Raw genomic sequence first — 15,303 nt, forward strand, 5'->3', positions numbered from 1 at the left:
AGGGCCCAGCGCCGGGGCTGATGGGAAGGCACTTTCGTCGGTGGGGGACCCAGTCGGCCTCGCGACTATCTTTTTCTGCCACAGGTGCACCACCTCACCTCCCTATTTACCTTCCCCTCAGGGGACTTCTGCTCACTTTTGGGTACCCTTAGCGTTCCCGAAATGCACCCTACATTCGAACAGGGACCACAGGGTCCCCGTGGCGCTGCGTAGAGGCTGATGGGAAGGCATTTTGTTCCGTGGCAACCCATTCCCCGCTTCTCTGCGGCGCGTTTCATTTTTCTCAAACAGGTGCCTCATCATCCCTCCCTAAAACCTTATCTTCCAATCAGGGACCTTCTCTCCAATTGGTGGTACCCCTACCTGGCCCGAGACGCACCCTGGGTTCGAACCAGGGACGCCAGGGTCTCTAGGTACCAGCGCAGGGGCTCATGGGAAGGCACTTTCATCCATGGAGACCCAGGAACGCTTCTTGGCGGCGCCTTTTTTTTTTTTTTTCTGCCTCATGTGCCCCACCTCCCCTCACTCCAACCTTACTATCCTCTCAGGAGCCTCCTGCCCTCTTTGCGTTACCACTAACAGGCCCGAAAGGCACCCTGGGTTCGAACCAGGGACCCCAGGGTACCCGCGGCCCAGTGCTGGGGCTGATGGGAAGGCACTTTCGCCCGTGGTGGACCCAGGAACACTTCTCAGTGGCACCATTATCTTTTTTTTTTTTTTTTTTTTTTTTTAATCTGCCACAGATGCCCCAACTCACCACACTCACAGTTTACCTTCCCCTCAGGGGCCTTCTGCCCACTTTGGGGTACCCGTAGGGAGCCCAAGATGCCCCTGTATTTCAACCACGGACGCCATGGTCCCCCGGTCTCTGGGCAGGGGCTAATTTGAATTCACTATCATACGTGGGGGACACAGGCCCCGTTTCTCAGGGGTGCGTTTTGTTTTTTCTATCACAGTTGCCTCACATCCCTTCCCTTAAGCCTTACCTTCCCCTCAGGGGTCTTCTGTAAGCTTTGAAGTACCAAAGTGGCGCGTTTTTTTTTTCTCCCACAGTTGCCTCACCTCCATTCCCTCAAACGTTACTTTCCATTCAGGGGCCTTCTGCCCGCTTTGTGGTACCCCTGGCGGGCCAGAGACACACTCTGGTTTCGATCCAGTGACCTCAGGGTCTCCGGGGAGCAGCGCAGGGGCTGATGGGAAGGCAGATTCGTCAGGGGGTACCCAGAAACGCTCCTGGGTTGTGCGTTATTTTTTTTCTTTCTGCCACTGGTGCCCCACCTCCCCTCCCTCAAACCTTACTTGTCCCTCTGAGGCCTTCTACTCTCTTTGTGGTACCACTAGCTGGCCCGATACGCATCCTGGGTTGGAAACAGGGACGCCTGGGTCCCCGGGGCCCAGCACAGAGGCCGATTGGAAGGTACTTTCTTCCGAAGGTGTCCCAGGTCCTGCTTCTTGGCATCGCGTTTTTCTATTTTTTTCTGCCACAGGTGCCTCATTTCCCTTCTCCCAAACCTTATCTTCCAGTCAGGGGTCTTCTGCCTGCTTTGGGTGCACGTAGCGGGCACAAGACACACCCTGGGTTCGATCTAGGGACGCCAGCGTCCCTGGGACATAGCGCAATGGCTGATGGGAAGGCACTGTTGTCCATGTAGGACCCAGGAACGCTTCTCAGCGGTGTGTTGTTTTTAATTTTTTTCTGCCACAAGTGCCCCAGCTCCCCTTCCTCGAACATTACCTTCTCGTCAGGTGCCTTCTGCCTGCTTTCAGGTACCCACAGTGAGCCCAAGAATCACCCTAGTTTTCAACTGGTAGGCCACCGCCCCCGGGGCCCAGCGAAGGGGTTGTAGGGAAGGCACTTTCTTCCATGGAGGACAAGGAACGCTTCTCGCCAGTGCGTTTGTGTGTGTGTGTGTGTGTGTTTTGTGATACCACAGGTAACCCACCTCCCCGCCCTCAAACCTTACCTTCCCCTCAGGGGCCTTCTTTCCACTTTCAGGTACCATTTGTGGGCCCGAAATGCACTCTGGGTTCGAACCATGGAACCCAGGGTTCCCGAAGCCCAGAGCAGGGGCTGATGGGAAGGCACTTTCTTCTGTGAGGGACCCAGGAAAGGTTCTCGGCGGTGCAATTTTTTTTTCCTGCCACAGGTGCACCTCCTCCCCTCCCTCACTATTTACAATCACCTCAGGTGCCTTCTGTCCTCATTGGGGTACCCTTAGCGATCCCGTGATGCACCCTTGATTCGAACCAGGGACACCTGGGTACACATGGCACAGTGCAGGGGCGGATGGGAAGGCACTTTCGTCCGTGGGCAATCCAGGCCCCGCTTCTCGGCGGCATGTTTTTTTTTTTTTTTTCCTGCAACAGGTGCCTCACCATCCCGTGCCTAAAGTGGTTTAGGAGCCACAGAAAGGTGAGGAAGGGCAGTGTAGGGCAGCTAACACTTGGGCATCAAAGGCTTTGTGCATTTCTGCTTTGTAAAGGATAAAAATATTTGGGGGGCAGACAGTGTATCTTTCTTCCACTACTTTCAGAGTTGTTGGATACAAAAACGCAGTCCAAGTATGTTAGGACTGGAATCTTCTTTTTTCTTTTCTTCTTTAGCGCTAGAAGTTGAATCTTATTGTCATTATGTTATGCCAAACATTAAGGCTATGCTTAGCAATAGACTTAAGCATTGTCATATATACCTGGGAAGTCAACATACAGTTGTTGAGCCGATGTCGTCTTTCAGGCAGTGGGGAATAAGATACACTGGAGAGGTTCTGATTGGAAGAGGGCTAAAGAAGGCCAAGTGCACACTAATGGAATATCAGGAGATTTGTGCAGCCTAAGTCTTAAAATTTAATTTGATTTTAAAGTATGTTTATTTTCATTTTTGTTCTGTACTAGGTTGGTTCTCTAGAAGCAGTGCCTGAAGTAGGAATTCAGGTGACAGTGATTTATTTACTGAGGAAGTGATCTTCAGGAAAGAACCTTTAGTGGAGAGAGTGAAGCAGGAAAGAGAAGAAAGCAAGGAGAAAGAGCAAGGCAAGGATGTGGTATCAGATGAAGGCTGGGTATGTGTGTGGGGCGTGGGGAGTTGAGAACTTCAGAGTATTCACTGCACGAATGGCAAGGTTGTTGACCTTTTGTACTCCAGAATCTCTCAGTCATTAACTGGTGGGGCTATGCCTAAGGACGCTGTGGCAAGGCAGATTTTGCCAGCTGAGGGCAATTCCTGGAGATGGGAGCAGCTGTGAGCTCTTATCTGCCACCACAATGGGATTCTACCCTTGCACCCAGGGTTAAGGGGAGATACTTTTCACTTAACAGGACCAAAAGAGTTTACTGAAGCACTGTTAAGAAAATGGAAATTATAGGAATGATAGCAGTAGATTCTGACTTTGCCTTTCTTTTGACACAGGATGTATTTCCTGTAAGACAATAAAGTTAGAAATGATTTAACCGGATACAGATGGAATTTCTCTATTGATTTATATTGAAACTTATGGCACCTTGTACTTTATCAGTAGTTGCTTTACCTCTGATTATAGCTTCTGCCAGCTACAGCTCATCATGTGCCTGAGGATGGAATGCCTGGAAGTGACAGTTCTATGATAGGAACTTGTTTTAAATCAAAAGCCAGATCCAGTTCAGTTTCTCTGACAACGGGCTCTTCAAATGCTCTGAAGAACAATAGTTTCAGAAGTTAAGCTTCTCTGGCCTTGTGAATTTCTCTCCTAGCAAGGATTACTGAAATTTCATTCAAGTCTTTCTGTGGTCTTTGCTGTATCCAAAGGAACTTGTATTTGTTTGATTGCTTTAGTAGCAATATATCCAGTCTTTGGAGACTTTATAATCTATGATTAGGTGTGAAATTTGTCGCTTGTAAAGTTCCAGTGATGCCAATAATTAACCAATGGTTACTACTACAGTTTCTAAAAAGAGTGGGTTCCAAAAAAAAAGTTCCTTTGGAAATCACCTCTGTTTTAAATCTCCAGGTTTATTTTATTATTAGTGATGCTTCAGATCAAAAAAGACCTTCTAATATATATTAAGATTCATTGAGCCTCCTGTAATCTGTTTAAAGGCTAGAAGGTATAATACTATTCTGGTACATATGTCTTAATATATCTGTATTGCAGAATGATTGGGTACCAATTATGTTTAAAATATGTCAAATGATTAAAACATATAACCATCTTATGGAATGTTTAGACATGAGAGGAAAAACCTTAATCATTCATAATCTTACTGTTCATATCATTTCATTTTTAAATTTTCCCTTCCAAGCTTACTTTGTTCCTCAGAGTTGTAAATAAAATCTGTACAATTTTAAAACCAGCCTTCACACTTATGTCATGAATGTGGCCCATTACCTATTATCTGCAACCACCATTTGAAAAATATTGTTCTGTTTGTTGAATAGAAATATTATGCATGTTCATTGGAGAAAATGAAAAGAATAAAAAAGTCAATCCTAGTACCACTGATCCGTTATTCCCCTTTGTCCACTTATGATCCCAGGGCTCACACTGTGGACCTTGTCTTTGAGTGTGGCTGGCAAAGGATACGGCCCTGACAACCCCTGTTGGGCCCTCCTGAGGCTGAGATTGGGTTGCAGGTACTTCTTAGGGAGAAATCTTGGTTGGTTCTCCTAGCAAATCTGTACTTTAGCAGATCTACCTACCTATAGCCCTTTGAGGTTGTTGACTTTTCCTTAGCCACTGTCAGAAGAGGCTGATTCTTTTTTAAATTTTTTAAAACTGTTGCTATTTTGTTCCTTTTATTTTTAGTTGACATGTCATAATTGTACGTATTTGTGGCATACAGAGTGATATTTCTGTATGTGTATACAATGCATAATGAGCAAATCAGGGAAATTAAGCATCTCTGTCACAAAGAATTCATTCTTTTCTTTGTGTTTAGAATATTCAGAATCCTCTTTTGGAGCTTTTTGAAAATATACAACAAATTGCAGTTAATCATCTTCACCCTGCAGTGCTGGAGAACACCAGAGCTCATTTCTCCTATGCAGCTGCGATTTTGTAGCTCTTAACCAACCTCTCCCTATCCTCTCCTCCTCTCCTTCCCAGCTTCGAATACCTACAGTTCTACTCTACTTCCATGAGGTCAATTGTTTTTTTAGCTGCCACATATGAGTAAAAACATGTGGTATTTGCCTTTCTGTGCTTGACTTATTTCACTTAATACGGACTCATCCATGTGGCTGTGAATGACAGTATTTCAATTTTTTTTTATGGCAGAACAGTATTCCATTGTGTATTATACCACAATTTTCCTTATCCACCATCTGTTGATGGACATTTATGTTGATTCCATATCTTGGCTATTATGAATAGTGCTGCAGTAAACATGGGGTGTAGCTATCCCTTTGATGTACTGAGTTCCTTTCCTTTGGATAATCAGTAGTAGGATTGCTGGATTATATAGTAATTCTATCTGTAGTTTTTGAGAACACTTCATACTGTGTTTTATAATGGGTATACTAATTTACATTCCCATCAACAGTTTTTTGACTATTTCTACCATGTTGTTACATTAGACATTGGCTCTTCTAATTGATTTGTTTCCTTGGAATTGCCAGGTAGAAGCTGGAAATTCTAATGGCTCAACTGTTTTCGTTTTAGTCAAATATTCTTCTGGCCAAGTCTTATAGATAAGTACACAATGATGATAATTTATTATATATTTAAAAATAGGATATACTCAATATGTAACCTAAACATAATAATTTTGTCTGTTACCTCTCTTTAAGAAGAGAAAGTAATACACATTTTCTGTGGAAAATTCCTGATACACAGGCTGAAAACTGGTTCTCTTTTGGTTACACTCCAGGATGAGATGATTAAAATTACAACTTTAGAAATCTCTTAAACAAATGATTATGTGGCTTTTTTTTTTCTTTTGGCATTTAGCCTGTTTATGTGTGCATGTGGTTTTTTTTTGTTTTTAACAGTAGTCTTTATGCTTAAAATTCATAAGAGATATTTACAAATAAAATATTATCTTCATTATGCACTTTGCAAAATATTGCGTTTATTACATAATGTTTTATAGTATATATTTACTATTCAATAATTATTTATACAATTTCCATTCTTTTTAAAATATGGCATTTACAACAATTTAGACTTCGTTGTGTATGGAAGTGATGAGACGTCACTATCAGGCAACTTTTCTCCACCTTGATTTCTCTATTCCTGAATTTCTGATTTCAGTCTATCTCATGGTTACCTAGAATATGTCTCTAAATCGTTTTTCAAAAATAGGTAACATATGTTTACTTTATGAGAGTATTTGAGAATGCTTTGTTGCATAATATGTGAACCATTCATTTTTATTTGTTCTAGAATTTCTAATTTATAATGTTTTGCTTCTCACAAATCTGTAGTCTTGTTTCATAGTGTTCTTACAAATAATAAGGCAGAAGAGTCGGTGGCCAGTTTTTATATTTTTCTTTTGTTTTTCTGCATGGATGCTTGTATGCCTTTTTTTTTTTTTGGATTTGATGCTAAAGTTTTATTTACCAGGGTATGTTAGGTTTTTTCCCTATATTTTTAAATTTTGTTTCTGGATAGTTTTATGTTTCTTGAGATATGAAGACTGTAGCCTTCACCTCAGGGGTTCTATAATATTTATGAAATATGACATATTAAAAATATAGATATCATATCTTTAAAAATATATTTCATTTTTTTGCAGTCTCTTTTTCAGTGATGTCAAATAGCCTATCATAGTTTCTCTTGCAGTTTTCATCTCTGTGTTATTTCAGTGCATTCTGGTAGTTGTAGTAAATTGGTTAATTTCATATCTTAGATGAAACCTTCTGATGTATTTTGACTTCTGTAAGGCTGCTTTTATCCATGGCATTTCTAATTTTTTACATTTTTTTGTGTCTTATTCAGCTCTGTTTTACCGTCTATTTTATCATCCTTTCTTCTTCTCCTATTTTAAGTACCTCCTCTTTCATAGAATTTTACTGTGAACTTATTAATACATCATAATTTACCTCTGTTTCCTTAGGAAAGATCAATACCAAGCAATATTATTTTGCTTCTTCAACTTTGCCCACTAAAATTCAGGTGTGATGTTGGATTTTGTTGGTACACTAGTTCAGCCTGGTATTCGTCAGAAGCATAGTCAGAAGCTTTGTATCCTCTCACTGTCCATACGATGTTATTAAAATTCTTTTCTAGTATGTTTTGCAGAAGAAATTGTCGATAAAAGGTGACTTTATCAGTTCTATGATCCAGTGCCTGGGATAAGGGGAAATAAACAGACTTTATTTTTAGTACAGTTTGTTCTCTGTAGACAGCTATGCTTCTTTGGCAAAGGCCCGCTTTCATATGTAGTTTTTTACTGAGCCTTCATTCTCAGTAGAATGAGAGGGGACAGGCGTGACGTCTACCATCATCCTGGAGAACAGTCTACCATGTGAGGGAAAGGCTCCACCATTGGGCTTCTTATTTCATATAGTTATGTCACAGGGCAAACCTCAAAGTTGGGGTTCAGCTTGAGAAGTCACATAGGTTCTTGGCTTTGCACAGGAAGGAATTCAAGAGTGTGCAGACAGAGTTAAGTGAGAGCAAATTATTAAGACATAAAAGAATGAAAGGGTGGCTACTCCATAGGCTGGTTGGCTATTTTTATGATTATTTCTTGATCATATGCTAAACAAGGGGTGGATTATTAATGAGTTTTCCAGGAATGGGGTGTGGAATTCCTGGAACTGAGGGTTCCTCTTCCTTTCAGACCATGTACAGTAACTTCTGGATGTTGCTATGGCATTTATAAACCCTCATGGTGCTGGTAGGACTGTCTTTTAGCATGCTAATGCATTATGATTAGTGTATAATGAGCAGTGAGGACCACCAGAGGTGGCTTTTGTTGCCATCTTGGTTTTGGCAGGTTTGGCCAGCTTCTTTACTGCCTCCTGTTTTATCTGCACAGTCTGCTGAACTCCTATCTCAGGGCATTTGCCTCTGAGTACAGCATATGTCAACAAGGTTTTGAACTGTTTGCTATCAGTTCCACATTCTTCCTGTCCCTCCAGGATTCATTATGGAAATTTATGATTTTCAAAGAATTTGCTAGATCTTTAGGACTTTATGTGGAACTACCTCAAAGATTGTGCCACGTGAATGTCACCTTGATTTTGTGTTCAGGGTTCTACAATTACTCCTCTATTTTATTTTTCTTTCATCAGTTTGATTGTGATTTGAAGGAAACAGTAAGATCCCCATACCAATGTTATAGTTAGTCTAGAAGTACTCTATTATTTTTAATAGCAACATGTTATATCACCAATTGGATGTCCTTAATATTTTAAAGTTTTTGTACCTTAGATTGGATTTATTATTTGCACAAATATATATTTTTTCTAATATGTAAAATTTTGATCCAACAAATTTATTTTTCTTGAGCCTCGTCTTTTTTTTTTTTTGCTGTTGTTTTGTTTGTTTGTTTGTTTTTGTTTAGGTACCTAGTAATTTTTATTTCCTATAATTTTCTTTGATGGTAAACTTTTTGAAGAATGAAATTCATGGTTTCTTAGTATAGCCTCCTATGCCCCAAAAGACAAATAATATACATTAAAAGAATAGATTGCTTGTCTCCAGTTGCTGTTAGGATGCAAATTAGCCCACTAGAGCTCTGAGAAGTGTTACTTGCTGTCTGTCACGTGCTCTGATTTTCAAGTGCAGGACAGGCTCATTTGCCCCTCAATTGGCCTCCCCAGCTGGGAGTCCCTTCTCATCTTCTTGTCATTATTTTTGGAGAAGGAAAGCACATGCCATTATTTGCAAACCTCGAGCTTGTAGGCCACTCATCAGAACATTGACCACTGACCCTTTACTTGCAATGCTTGTTATCAAACATGCAAGGGGAACTTGTTTTCCCTCTGGCATCCAAATCTATGTAACTTCAAGAGTTCTACAGAAATGAAATATAAACAAAATATCCTGACCTCCTGTGTTAACCAACCTTATAGAAGAAGCATATAAATGTACATTCCCTAAATCTCTTAGGATTGTAAGCTGTAGAAAGTAATAAATTGCCTTACTTGATTCTCTTCATTCTCCAAAGGTTTGCAGAGACTCAGAATGCCCCTGTTTTTAAAGTTTTCAGGGCCTTGTGCTATCATTTCACACATCTCCAAAGGCTCATGGTGTCATGTGATATATCTTTCATTTGATGTATTACCTTCCATAATTATAGCGTATGTTTTCTGTGCCTATTAAATCAATATGAAAATATCAGAGAAAATGAAGATTTCCCCTAATGATTTGCTTATGTTGATATATTGTTTGTTGCTCATATCCAACACCAACCATGCCTGTTTTTTTCCTGGAGTTATTTTACTGTTTTCTACGTGCTTAATTGCTGAATGGTTTGTATCAAAGGATGTTAGAAACATCCAAAATTGAATTCAGAACCAGAAAATATCTGGAAGAAAACCATTTAATTGGAATGTTTAGCACATTCACAAAAGTGATTAGGAATGGAATACACTTTGTAAGCCCCTTTTTAAACTAACATTTAGTTCCTCCATCTTTGTGGGGGCAACTTGGGTTTGACAGAAAATGGGAAATAAATAACATTCTGTCTTGAAGATTTTAAGGATGTAGTTTTATCCTCACACTACAGAAAGCGCTTTTTGAGTAGCGCATGTTAAACCTAGCTCACGGAACTATGTTTTTTTTTAAACGTTATTATTATAACTTTTTAGAGACAGGGTCTCACTGTGTTGTTGCCCAAGTTGGAGTGCAGTGGTACGATCATAGCTCACTGTAACCTCAAACACCTGGGCTCAAGCAATCCTTCTGCCTCAGACTCCTGAGTAGAGAACCACGCTTTTGTAAGAGTTTGTATGGCCCAAATACCTCTCGTCATGATGGTAGGATTTGTTCCTTCCCCTTGGTTTTGCTTCCTTGCACCACTATAAGAACTATTTATCACAATACATAATACACGTGGAGGCTATTATCCTGGGGAATTTTTGATATTTGTTGTCGTCTTTTGCAGGGATCATTCTTGTCTTTAATCATGTTTCTCCCTGAATTACTTCTTCCTCTCAGAACCCAGGATATGGTCAAATGAGCCTGGGGCTGTGTCTCTTTTGGGAAAGTTTTCTGCAACTGTAGAAGCCAATTATGGTTAACGTTAGGACACAAAAGAAATGACAGAATGAGATGCTCTGGTGAGAAAACTGTTTTTATTGGCTTATGTTTTTACACCCCTTATCACCATCAGAATATTAAGAGCTATAGGGTCAGGATCAGGTAGCAAACCTAGGGAATGATGCAAATGAAAGCTCACGTTTATTGCTTGCTCATTACCGGCTAGTAATTTTCTAAGCCTTTCCCATTTGGTAAAATATTTAATTATCAGAAAAACTTGGTCTCATCTTCCTTATGTGTGCTCTAGGAGCAAATAGCATTCTTGGCCCATCTGATCCAGTCCTCTCTTAAGAGTGAGAGAGAAGACAAGAATTTGGAGCCCAATCGTGATTAGTGTTGAGAAAAGTCTCTCTGCCCACTCACCTCCTCTGCAATTATTCTTTGGCACGTTTTAGGGAGGTAATGTGTAGGCTAAAGGTTTGAGGACTCAAAATTTTGGCCAATGTTATCTCTGTCTCAGAGATGTTCCTACTATGGAGGTTGAGAAAAATCTGCAACTCTGAGGCTATACCAAATTCTCTATACAAAAGCGTCTTTTTTACACCTTATTGTAAAATAAAGCACTTACCTTGATTGCAATCTTTAGCCTCGGGTATAAACAGATGAAAGACCTTGTGATCAATTTTACTTCAACTCAGAAAAAGTTGGTACCTTCATGACTTTCTTTTCCTTTAGAGGGAATTATGGAGAATAACTTTTTTCTTTTCTAAGGGTTTTCTGAATTTATTTGTCAGCAGAGGTTATTTAACGGCCACGTCATAGCCTCAGAATCTATAATTCATCTCTCTTGTAAAATTCCTCTTAAAATACTATTATGATTAATAGGTGCTGAAAATAAATATATAGACGTTCCTTGACTTACCATGGGGTCATGTCCCAGTAAATCCATGATAAATTGAAAATATCATTAAGTCAAAAGTGTTTTTAATACACCTAACCAAACATCATAGCTAAGCTTAGCTTACCTTAAACATGCTCAGAACACTTACCTTAGCCCACCGTTTGGCCAAAGCATCTAACATGAAGCCTATTTTATTATAAAGTGTTAAATATCTCCTATAATTTATTAAATATTATACTGAAAGTGAAAAACAGAAGGGTTGTATGGGTTTTTGAAATATAGTTTCTACTGAACACATACTGCTTTTGCACCATCGTAAAGTTGAAAAATTGTAAATTGAACCGTCTTAAGTTGGTGACTGTCTGTATATGCTTAAATTATTCCTTACAGACTCTCGCCTGGGCTTCAGTAAACAAATTTGGCAAGGAGAGTTTCAGATGATGTTCAGTGCCAAATCTGCATCTCAGACAATTTGGGATTCAGAAGAATATTTTTCTGTGACATTGGATTAACTCAATTATGTAGAAATTAACAAGATATACTTCAATATGAGGATTTCAACACATGCACATATACACTTACCACCTAGAGTTTTTAGTGGCTGTCTTTCCTCCTGAAGGGGAACTTTGTCATCAGACCAAAGAAACAGGCCTAGTAATTAGTCCAAATTGTGTGGCAATAGCTAGGTAAAATGTCCCAAAACAGGAATTTATTTTTGATCAGGCCTCTGTTGGTTTCTTGTATTATACCACAACTTTAAATGCCCACTTGCTACACTGCATTGACATCAACTAATGCTATGCTTCTCTGCTGCCTGTACTGTAGCCTCTTCTGTTGTCAATACCACCATTCTTCTTTGCTTGCCTACATTTAGAGGAACAGTTTCATCACTTACTAGGTAGACTGAGAAAAATGTGGCCTTGGCCCTTTTTGAATGGCATCATTACAGGTATGCAAAATTTTAAAAATGATTTTGCACAAACACATGGGCTTTTGATTTCAGGAAATATTTACTTGACTTCTTTCCTGGAGATGCCAGGCCATGAAGGTGCAGCAAAGTTAACAAGAGGGTAACAGACGATTATAGACACATTCATAGCAAAACTATTTGCAACAGTGCTAAAATGGAAACAACCCAATCCAGTAGAATGGGTAAATTGTTATGTATTCATACAATGGCATAATTCAATCACAGAAAAATTTTGAAAATGCAGTGGCATGGATAAAGCTGACGAATGTAATGGTGGGTAAAAGGACCCACAGGTGAAAAATATGCACCATAGGATTCCATTTATATATAAACAAGCAAAACAAACCAATTCTTTTACATCTTGAGATAGTGGTTACCGTTGGAGGCTTCTGTCTGGAAGGGGACACACTGGGGCTTCAGGGGTTCGGTAATGCTCTGTTTCTAGGTGTTTATCTCGTGGATATATTCACTTTGAAAATCCAGTGGGGTGAACTTTCTTATTTGTTTGTTATGCTTCAACAAAGAATTTTACATTAAAAACAAGAAAGAGCAAGCAAGCAAGCAATCGAGAAGGGTGGTAATGAGAATCTGAGAGCAATGTGCCAACTCGCAATGCCATCTTCGCAAACACGTAAAAATATTTGTGTTTTAACAAGTGTCCTTTGCTTAAATGAAATAGGTATCTACTCCCATTTAGGTGACATGTGATGGACAGTTGCTTTTGTTTTTGGCAAATTTTTAAGAGGGAAATTGAGTTGAGCCCAGTGGCATAAAGCAAGAAGGAGGACCAATTCATTGAGGAGCCCATCTGATGACATAAGTAGGTTAATAGCAAGAAACTATTCATTATAACTACTAATGATACTAGCCCCATTGGCCTGTATTTTCTGCATAATTCTTGATTTATACCTTCTTCTAACTAAATTGCCTTTCTGAATATTGTTGCACATGTATTCATTGTTTGACAGAAAGAGAAGGCTGGGCGCGGTGGCTCATGCCTGTAATCCCAGCACACTGGGGGGCCAAGGTGCATGGATCACGAGGTCAGGAGATGGAGATCATCCTGGCTAACACGGTGAAACCCTTTCTCTACTAAAAATGAAAAAAATTAGCCAGGCGTGGTGGTCCACCGCTGTAGTCCCAGCTACTCCAGAGGCTGAGGTAAGAGTCTCACTTGAACCCAAGAGGTGGAGGTTGCAGTGAGCCAACATTGTACCATTGCACTCCAGCTTGGGTGACAGAGCAAGACTCTGTCTCAAAAAAAAAAAAAAAAAAAAAAGTACCGGGCGCGGTCTCGGTGGTTCATGCTTGTAATCCCAGCACTTTGGGAGGACGAGGCGGGGGGGATCATGAGGTCAGGAGATCGAGACCATCCTGGCTAACACAGTGAAACCCCGTCTCTACTAAAAATACAGAAAATTGTCCAGGCGTGGTGGCAGGCGCCTGTGGTCCCAGCTACTCAGGAAGCTGAGACAGGAGAATGGCGTGAACCTGGGAGATGGAGCTTGCAGTGAGCTGGGATGGCGTCACTGCACTCCAGACTGGGTGACGCGTCAGACTGTCTCAAAAAAAAAGAAAAGAAAGAAAGGAAGGGAAAAATCTCTGCATGAATAAAGAATATCTGTATATTCTCTTTGCAAATGATTAAGGAGATCTTATTAATTCACAGTAGATTTTATTTTTTTAATTTTTTTAGTTTTTTGAGACGGAGTCTCACTCTGTTGCCCAGGCTGAAGTGCAGTGGCGCGATCTCCACTCAATGCAAGCTCCACCTCCTGGGTTCACGCCATTCTTCTGCTTCAACCTCCCTAGCTGGGACTACAGGCGCCCGCCACCGTGCCCGGCTAATTTTTTGTATTTTTAGTAGAGACCGGGTTTCACCTTGTTAGCCAGGATGGTCTCAATCTCCTGACCTCGTGATCCGCCTGTCTCGGCCTCCCAAAGTGCTGGGATTACAGGCGTGAGCCACCGTGCCTGGCCTACAGTAGATTTTTTGTTGAAAATGTGTGAATGCGTTTTATGCCTTCACTTGCCTTTTTTCTTTCTTTTTTTTTTCCCAGGTGGACTTTTTGGGATTTTTCTCATGGTCTTCCTTTTCTTAGAACATTTCTAGATTTACAGAAAAATTAAGAAGCCAGTAAAGAGGGTTCTCACATAGCCTACGTGCACTGTTCCCTAACTTTTCTGTGTTACTTATTTTGATGAAATTAGAAAACTTGGGAAGGAATTCTGAGTGTCACAAACTGCTGACATGAAAAATGAAAGTGATTATAGGTTTAAACAGAAAAACTGATTATAAGGTTTCTAAAGTTGAGCCAGAGGATTTTCAGTAAAGCTTTATGAATCATAGCATTAGACAACAAAGTTTATCACTTTTTCATAGTAAGTTCATAGTGATTTTCCGTTTTATGTTTTAGTTTATGACATAGCAGAATTCTTGACAATAAATCTCTTAATTCCTTTAGAGTAAATGGTTCCCATTACATCTAGAAATGCAGAAATGTAGTTACATAATAAAACAGTTCTTTTAAAGGCAATTGTGTTTATTCAAAAAAAGTCTAGATGAAATTAAATCAGGCTATTTTAATTGATTCATAATGCAATTTTAAAGATTAAAACCAAATATTAAAAGACTAAAATAGCCAAGAAATGCTGAATTGGTTAGTAAATAATATGATTAGCTCAAAATGGTCTTATATTAATAACATAAAATCATTTTTTCTGCTGACATTGATTATAGCTAAGTTGACATTGTGAGAGTTAAATGCAGTTTATTGAAAACTGAAATAGTCGAGTTGCCTGGTCTAGTAATGGAGTTAAGGTCACTTTATTTGAAGGTACTAGGCTTACTGCATAAGTAAAGCTGGCAGAGTTATATTTGCCATACTTGCAGTTACCAAATTTAAATGCCTTCCAGGTGAAAGAGTGTTGGTTAAATGAGCCCTGTCAAATTTTTTTATTCTGGCTGCCTCCATTGAAATTGACAATGCTTATGGCTGGTGATGCCCCAGGCTTCGTTGTAGCTGAAGAAAACTGAAGAAATAAGGATACTACATTATAAGTAGAAGATAATACAGTTGCAAAGAGACAGAAACCAAGTATACACACATGCACAAACACACACACACTACACACGTGATATTTTTAGGTGTCATTTCAGAGGCATTGTATCTGTGTATGTGTGAATACTTGGTTTCTCTCTCTTTGCAACTTTATTGAAATAGGATCACACATAGCATATCTGCTTGCTTCTTGCATTGCAAAGCAAATTTTGAAGTTAAGTCATTCTTCTGACCAAGGCTCGCTAA

Source organism: Colobus angolensis, unplaced genomic scaffold, assembly GCF_000951035.1.
Source record: "Colobus angolensis palliatus isolate OR3802 unplaced genomic scaffold, Cang.pa_1.0 Scaffold14, whole genome shotgun sequence".
Taxonomy (NCBI): Eukaryota; Metazoa; Chordata; class Mammalia; order Primates; family Cercopithecidae; genus Colobus; species Colobus angolensis.